The following is a 9,779-nucleotide window of genomic DNA, read 5'->3' as shown; positions in this document are numbered from 1 at the left end:
GAAAATGGGATAAAAATTAAGGGGTACGAAATATAACATAAAAAAAGTCTGGCACAAACTTAAATTTTGCGGTCCACTTTTACGAACCGTAAAAAATTATACGGTCTGTATAATAGTCACAGAATACCCTCCCCCACTGTTACCATTATACGGTGGGGGTTGTTCCGTTCTACGGGCCGTAGAATATTCTGCGGTCCACATAATTGCTCCCTAATGCCAAGCTTTATCGAAACATATTCTCGTCGATTCGTTTAACCTCTAATCCTTCCATCATATATTACCTTCCATCACACATTAAGCATGAACTTAAACCCTCGTATACTCAGGATGAATACGTCTAATCTCACATATCCTTGAAAATAACTCCATTTTCTGAATCTATAGCAACCAAATCACGAAGAAACTTAATGTACGAAAGCACGGAGTTTAACATCCTCCCCCCTTAAAACATTCGTCCTCGAATGTTAAACCTTTAGAAGTCTACATAAATTTTGGTAGAGTCTCCTCTGTAATCACACTAATACTCAACCCAACAACACAGTACAATGCCACACAGGGCTATAACAATCAATAACAATAATGGTCCCACACAACCAACAAGAGTAGCTGACAAATAATATATACCTGAAGACGATGGTGTCGTAGCCTGCATCTGCTCTGGAGCCGGAAACAAATGAGGGTATCTAGACTTCATATATTCCTCGGCTTCCTAAGTCATCTCTTCTACATTTTTATTTCTCCAAAGTACTTTTACAGAAGCAACATCTTTGGTTCGTAACCTACAAACCTGGCAATCTAGAATAGCAATAGGGACTTACTTCGTATAATAACCCGTTCGCCAATACTGACATCATCTATGGGTACAACTCTGGAAGGATCTCCGATGCACTTGCGAAGCATGGATACATGAAAAAACGGATGTACATACTCTAGGTCTGAAGGCAAATCCAATGTATCGAGGGCTAAGCTTGCCTTTCTTACCGAATCTCATAACATCCTTCATTGGCGACACCTTCAGAAATACCCAGTCATCTACCTGAAACTCCAAGTCTCGTCGTCGATTATCTGTATAAGACTTTTGGCGACTCTGAGCAGCTAATAGCTTTTCCTGAATGAGCTTAACCTTATCAACTACTTGCTGAATCAAATATAGTCCTATCAGCTTAGGTTCCCCAACCACGAACCATCCAATAGGTGACCTGCATTTTCGTCCATATAGGGTTTCATACAGGGCCATCTGAATACTGGAGTGGTAGCTATTATTATACCCAAACTCGATGAGTGAAAAATGATCATCCCAGCTACCTTTGAAGTCTATCACACATACTCGTAGCATATCTTCGAGCGTCTAACTAGTAAGCTCAGCCTGCCCGTCTGCCTGGGATGAAATGATGTACTGAGGTTCACATATGTCTCCAAACCCGTCTAAAAAGATCTCCAGAAGTTAGCTGTAAACTGTGCACCTCTATCTGAAATAATAGCTACTGGAATGCCATGAATTCATACTATTTCCTTAATGTAAAGCTTCACATAGTCCTCTGCTGAGTAAATAGTCCTGAGAGGCAGAAAATGGGCTGATTTCGTAAGCCTATCAACAATCACCCATATCAAATCAAACTTACGCTGAGAACGAGGCAAGCCTGTAATAAAATCCATATTGATCGCCTCCCATTTCCAAGTCAGAATCTCTATACTCTATAACAACCCATCGGGCTTCTGGTGCTCAACTTTAACCTACTGATAATTAGGGCACTAAGCTACAGACTCTGCTATGACTTTCTTCATACCGTCCCACCAGTACACCTCTCTGACATCATGGTACATCTTTGTCATTCCTGGATGAATAGAGTAGCGAGAATAATGAGCCTCTTCCATAATCTGTCGGCGTAACCCTGCAATATCAGGAACACACAATCTACCCTGATATATGAGAACTCCATCTCCAGTAGTCTCAAATAGTGTCTTCTTCTTCTGAGGATCTATATCTCTAAAATGGACTAGCATGGGATCTTCGTACTGGCGCTCTTTAACCTCAGCTACTAAAGATGATGTTGTTGAATCCTGGATAGTAACTCCTACATCGCCCGAGTCTAATAATCGAACTCCTAGGCTAGCTAATTGGTGAAGCTCATGAGCTAACTCCCTTTTCTCTGGCTGCAAATAAGATAGGCTACCCATGGATCTGTAGCTAAGGGCATCGGCCACTACATTTGCCTTCCCTGGATGGTATAGGATGTTAACATCATAATCTTTCAACAGCTCTAACCAGTGCCTCTGACGCAAGTTCAACTGCTTCTGCTTGAAAATGTACTGAAGGCTCTTACGATCTGTATATATATCAATATAAACACCTAATATGTAATGCCTCCACATCTTTAACGCTGAACCACTGCAGGTAACTCTAAATCATGGGTTGGATAATTCTTTTCGTGCTTTCTCAACTGCCTCACAGCATAAGCAATAACCTTACCGTACTGCATCAACACATAACCCAATCCGACGCCTGAAGTGTCACAATAAATAATGTATCCCTCAGATCCTTCTGGAGGTGTCAGAACTGGTGCCGAAGTCAATATGTCCTTTAATACCTGGAAGCTCCGCTCATAAGCATCTGTCTACTGAAACTTACTTGCCTTCTGAGTCAACTTTGTTAGTGGTGCAGAAAGGGAAGAGAAACCTTCTACAAATCTCCTGGAATAACCTGCCAAACCTAGAAAACTATGAACCTCTGTCGGTGTCGTGGGTCTAAGCCAAGTCTTCACAGCTTCTATCTTCTACGTATCAACCCTAATGCCTTCATCTGATATAATGTGCCCAAGAAAAGCCACAGAATTCAACTAGAACTCACATTTAGAGAACTTTGCATACTGTTTTCGATCCTGAAGGACTCTGAGTACAGCATGCAAATGATCTGCATGCTCAGTCTCTGATCGAGAGTAGACAAAGATATCAGCAATAAACATAATCACGAAAAGGTCTAGGAAGGGTCTGAATACGCTGTTCATCAAGTCCATAAATACTGCTGGGGCATTAGTCAAACCGAACGACATTACACGAAATTCAAAGTGACCATATCTGGTCCTAAAAGCTGTCTTCAGAATGTCTTTCTCTCTAACTGTAACCTGATGGTAACCTGACCTCAGATCTATCTTCGAGAAATATCTGGCACCCTGCAGCTGGTCAAATAAATCTTCAATCCTTGGGAGTGGGTACTTATTCTTTATCGTTACCTTATTCAGCTGCCTGTAGTCAATACACATCTGCAAACAGCCATCCTTCTTCCTTACAAACAACACAGGTGCTCCCCACGGTGATGTACTAGGCATGATAAAGCTCTTCTCGAGCAAGTCCCTCAACTGCTCCTTCAGCTTACCCAATTCAGCAAGTGCCATCCTATAAGGAGGAATAGATATCGACTGAATATCTGGTAGCACATCGATAGTAAAATCAATCTCCCGCTCTAGCGGAATGCCCGAAAGTTCATCTGGAAACTCATTAACCACTAGAACAGATTGAAGAGCCGATGACTCTGCTTCTGCATTCTGAACTCGAACTATATGATAAATACAACCCTTTATGATCATCTTCTTTGCCTTGAGATAGGAAATACACCTACCTCTCAGCGAAGCTGTATTACCTTTCCATTCTAGTACTGACTCTCTTAAAAATTGAAATAGGACAATCTCTGTTCTGCAATCTACGTTAGCATAACAAGAACCCAACCAGTTCATACCCATAATAACATCAAAGTCCACCTTGTCTAACTCAATCAACTCAACTACGGTATGATGATTACAAACTATAACTACACAATGTCGGTATACCTGTCTAGCTATCACCGATTCACCAATAGGTGTAGACACACTCAAAAGGTCTAATCGACTCGGGTTCCACCCTAAACTTACCAGCAATAAAAGGAGTAACATATGACAACGTAGAACCTAGGTCTATCAATGCGTATACATATGGGAGGAGACTGATAGTATACTTGTGACAACATCAGGCGATAACTTAAGATCTTATGGACCAGCCAATGCATAAATGTAGTTCTGAGGATCGCTCGAACTGGACGCTCCACCTCTGCCTCTACCATGATCGGCTGATGTTTTAGAACCCTACCTAGGAGGGCGTACCGATGATGAAAAACACGCAGCAGATCCTGTTGGCTGAACTACACCTCTACCACCTCTTGATGGACAATCTCGCATAATGTGGCCTGGATGACCACATGTATAACACACACCCAAACCCAAACAGCATTTTTCACCAGGCAACTTACCACACTGAGCACATCGCGGTAGAGATGGCCACATTTGGCCGGAACCACCCCTAGACTGGGAGCCGGAAGCCTTAGAACTCTGACCTGACTCAAAATAAGTGGGTCTATCAATATGAGCTAGAACTACCTTCTGAGTTAGAGTCAGTGCATCCGGTATTCCATGTTTCTATGCTCCATAAGTGTATAGGAGATGCCTCAAGAATTGTACCGGTAGATGATATTCATGTTACATTCCGTATTTTGTACCCTCGGGTAAGTCAAGGCAAGCGACACAAGTCGCGTATGGAAAATTATAAAGTTGGAATATTAAGAAAGGTCGGGTAAAAAGGTAAATTTGCAAAATGACTCATGGAAATACGGAGAGAAAGGCTAGGGGCAAATTTGGAACTAAGGGAAATATTTTTTCATGAAATAAGAAAAATTTGCTAGAATTTTCAAGAAAGGGGGCCACTTGGCCATGGACCCCACTTTCAAAACTTGGCCAAATTAAATCAAGCCAAGTTAAGGGGCAATATGGTTGCTTGCTATTGGAAGAGACTATATATATATATATAGGTGGAAAGATGATTTATTCATCTTAATTCCCTAGACTTTTCAAGAAAGCAAGAAAGAGAGAAAGAGACTTGGCCATTCGGCCTTAGAGAAAAAAGAAAGAAAACCGAGAGAAAAAGAAAAAGAAAAAAAAAGAAGAGAATTCTCAACTTGTTCTCCATAGCCAAACAATCCCTTGAAGAGTTCTTGGTAAGGTGAAGTGGTTTGTGGAGCAAGAAGGACACATATTCATACAAGTTGTCAATTTGAGTCAAGTGAAGAGTTGAGGAAAAGGTAAGGTTCAATTCCTCTTTTGTATGTTATGAGTGTTTATGCATGTTGTGGAGTATGAAAATGGATGAAATTCATGTGGTGGAAGTGTGTGAGTGTGTGGCCGTGAGTGTGTGTGTATGTGTGTATGTGTTATGTTGTGTTGTGTTGTGTGTTGCATGAAAGATTGAGTTAATTTTATGTTGTAATGTATGGAAAATATGGAAATTCATGAAAAACATGCATATGGTGGGTGTTGGCCGAATGATAGGAAGTGGAAAGGTGTGGTGAATTGATTTTATTTATGATGGCAATTGTTGTTATGGTAGGTTCTATGATGTTAGAATAAAGATTTAGTGGTTTGGAGGAATGAAGATTGGGTTGTTGTGATTGAATTTGAAAGAAGGAAAAAAATTGTTGTTATTGTTGCATAAATTGGAAGATATGGGTAAGTAGTATATTGATGGTATTGTTGGAATATTATGTGAATTAAATTGTATTGAGTTATATTGAATTGTATGGAATCGTATTGGATTGCATTGAAAAGAATTGAATTGAGTAGAATTAAAAATAAGTGGTTTGTTGATGTTATTGGCAAGATTTTGACATTGTTGGTTGACGATTTGGCCGAGTTCCATTCTCGGGTTTGTTGAGTGATAAAATGGCCGAGTCATATTCTCGGGGATGTCATATGTATAGGGGAGGTGTTGCCCAAATTTTGTTTATAGGCAAGTATGGGCTGAGATTAACAATTGGTAATTGTGACCAAATTGTAGATTTTGGCGAACTTGGAGCTTGAGTTTGGAAACGTGAGCAAAGCGGAAAAGGTATGTGAAGTCCACCTCTCCTTCCCTTGGCATGTCCTGGTTAGTATAGGTCGAAATCCGACCCTCGGGAAAAGTCCTACCCCTCGGAAACGACACCTAAATTTATTCATTTTTCATTCAATAGAATTGAATCCACAACTTGTGCTTTAAGGAAAAGAAATGTTCAAACGTCGAAACCCTTGGAAATGAAATCGAAATGCCTTGAAATCTTCGTGGATGACCCAATGGGACATGATGACCATGTTTTTATGTTCGTCACTTGAGTCTCGATATACGTGCATATCGGTTTCCGTTACTTCGTTCATAGAAACTTTATAATCTTATTTTATGTTTTTCTCGTGGTGTTGCTATTCATTGATGGTCTCGCCTTATAATGGTTGTTCCTTGAGATGGGACGAAGCGACCGTGATTATTTCATAAGGTAATCGGAGGCTACCGACCTTACGTCACTCCGATAGACACATGACTTTCTTTGGGTTCTTATGCATGCCGCTTATATGATATGTACATGACATGTATATGATATGTATATGAAAATGGGGAAATTTTGGGGAATGGATACATGTTGCGCTATAGACGCATTGCCACCGGTCGATTGGCGTAATTCCATCCGGACGTGCGGGATGCCGGACGCGGGACACATGTGGGCGAGCCGACGTATTTCGGCGATATGACTTGTTTTATTTTCACATGTATATGACAAGAAATGTTTTTGAAAAAAAAATATATAATAAGCAAGCATGACATCGCACGAGAGGCACTTACAGTACAAATTATCCTTTTATCTCGTTACATGATCTTTGGTCCCACAAAGTTGTTATTGCTCACATGTTACATGCTTCATTGTATTATTTCTATGGCTTACATACTCTGGTACACCTTTGTTCGTACCGACCCTTTTTTGGGGGTCGCGTCTCATGCCACGCAGGTAGACAGCTTGACGGGTTCGACCCTAGAGCTTTTCATTTGTACATTTGAGAGGCGCTCCGGTTGTTCCGAGCTACGTTTCGGGTACTACTTTTGTGTATATATTTGGATTCAAGCAAAGTCGGCCACTTGTAATTACATGTATTTTGTTTAGAGGCTCGTGACATGATATGTACGGTCGATGTTTCACGGCCTAGTTGTCTTTGTCGCCGTGTGATATGTCAAGACGCTTGATTGCTACTACTCGTGTATATGTATGCTATTATCGACGATGTTATGGAAAAAAAAATGCCAGTGTTCATACGGCCCACTTAGTAACAAGAACAAGACCTATGACAGGGGGTGCCCGGTACAAGTATCGGGTACTCGTCGCGGCCCCTAGTTGGGTCGTGACAATTCAGGTGACCGAGCAGTTATCATACGAGGAGACCCCAGTGGCTATATTGGATAGACAAGTTCGTAGATTGCGGACGAAGGATGTAGCTTCCGTTAAGGTGTTGTGAAGAAATAAGAATGTGAAAGAAATGACTTGGGGAGCTGAAGAGGAAATGAAGGCTAAATACCCGTATTTATTTTCGATATCTCAGGAGGCTCAGTCTAAGGCATCATCACCCCAAGTATTGCTTTTATCCATAGTCATTATGATTGGTTGTGTGAGGCCATGGTGTTGTAAGTTTTAGCATGTGGCCCTGTGTGGCATTATTTTGGGTTGTTGTGTACAGGTTGGATTAGTGTGTTTACAGAGGAGACTCTGCTGAAATTTTTCTAGCCCATGACTTGTACGAACATTCGAGGACGAAAGTTTTTAAGGGGGGGGGGGGGGGGGAGAATGTTACACCTCCCATTTTTGTCGCAAGAAAATCTTTGGCTTATTGGTGGTTTATACACTTAGTATAGAAACCCGCACCCAAGTTTTGAGATGTTAAGTGCTTTACCTTGCGTGTACAAAAGTATAAGTATGCATTCTTTGCAATACGATAGGATTAAAAGCTAAGCGAATCGAACCGTCGCAAATAGAATGGACTCAGGGAACTAGTAGAGCACCAGTCCCCTTTGATGGACCGTCGACGTGTCGACGGTGGCGTTAATCCACGCTGCTATCTCTGAATCTCCAGTGGTCGAATTGACGGCGCAAGTGGACGAACCGTCGACGTGTCGACGGGCCGTCGACCCGCTCGTCCAACCGCACCCCTGAAAGTTTCTTGAACCATCTATATATGTCTAGCCCCATGGCTTTATTTCTAATTTTTTAGTTCCAAGCTGGAGAAAGCTCTAATATATTAGCCCTCAACAGTTTCCATTAAATTGGAGGAGTTTTAGTAAGATCCAAACCTGTAAAACCCGAGCTAGTGAAGAAGAAGGTTATTTCTAGGGTTTTGTTGAAGTTGTTAAGCTTTGGAAGTAGAGTTGAAGTTTGATTCTTTGAATCCTAGACCTCTCAAGGTATGTATATGGTTCTTACCTTTATGTTTGAGTTAATTATCAAGAGTTTTAGTAGTTTTAAGTAAAGGAAATATAGTTATGAAAGTTGTAAATTGAATAAGGGTAAAGTTGGACTTGAAGGCTATTTTGAGGGATGATTGGAAGTAGAATTGATTATATTGTGATATGTAGGAAGTGATATTGTCATGGATGGTGTTGTTATTGATAATTGAGTTGAATTGGAAATTAATGGATTATAGAGTTATGAAGGGGATATTGCCCAAAATTTGTTAAGTTCCTTTTTCACTTTGGATAGTAAGTGTTATAAAGAGGCTAATTGTGGCCTATGTTATATTGGTTGTAGACTTACGAGTTCAAGAAGTAGACGTTGTACGATTATATACGCTTCAAGGTATGTTAAGGCTTTCCCTTTTATTCTTTTGGCATGATCTCTATTATCTGAACGAACAAGTAAGCGAGCGAGTTCCAAAGACTCTACTCTTAGATGGTACAGGACTCATCGTATCCTTGATTCCTTATGTTCATGACCATGACTTCTAGAGATCTTTTTTTATCTGATACATATATATATATATATATGTACAACTATTTTCTTACATCGTGCCTACATGGCTGCGCAGCACCACTACGGTGGGCGGCATATATATATATATTTATGTACAACTATTTTCTTACACCGTGCCTACATGGTCGGGCAGCACCACTACGGTGAGCGGCATATGGATGATGATGTATGATTACACCGCGCCTATATGGCCGGGTAGCACCACTAGTGGGCGGCGTGAGATGAGTATCGTCCCGGACGCGGGATTATGTGATATACGGATCGGGCCGTACGTTCCTTGGCACTATCATATGAAATATGGATCGGGCTGTACTTCCCACAGCACTATCAGTTATATTATTTTGACAGAGTGCATGCATATCATACACCGCAGAGGTGTCTTCAGTCATACAGATGCATTCAGATAGTCAGTTTGCATATGGGTTTAAGATTTCTTCATGATTCTTATATAAACATGTTAATCCTATACCTTGCATACTCAGTACATTGTTCGTACTGACTCCCCTATTGCTCGGGGGGGGGGGGGGGTGCGTTCATGTCCGCAGGTTTAGGTAGATCGAGAGGTGATCCAGCTCAGTAGGGCTCTCCCTCAGCTGTTGTCGGTGCGCTCCACTTTATCCAAAGTTGCGATTTATTTGGTATGCCCTTTTTTTGAGATATATATGCATATGGATATGACGGGGCTCTGTCCCATCCTTTCTACAGCTTTTATTCTGTTAGAGGTCTGTAAACAGTTATGTATAGATGACTTGTGACGTAGCCTTGTCGGCTCACATTTTTTTGTGTACAGTCCATGTAGCAGCCTAGTTGGCCTATATTATTATCTTCAATATATATATGCATGATGCACAGTTCCTGATATTATTCTTCCATGAGTCAGTTTAATCCAGATTGAGTTGCTTGTGGGCCTTATTGTCTAGTGTTGTCCAGATATGAG

This window comes from Lycium ferocissimum, chromosome 11 (assembly GCF_029784015.1).
Source record: "Lycium ferocissimum isolate CSIRO_LF1 chromosome 11, AGI_CSIRO_Lferr_CH_V1, whole genome shotgun sequence".
In the NCBI taxonomy this organism is placed as follows: domain Eukaryota; kingdom Viridiplantae; phylum Streptophyta; class Magnoliopsida; order Solanales; family Solanaceae; genus Lycium; species Lycium ferocissimum.
This window is presented reverse-complemented; position numbering follows the sequence as displayed.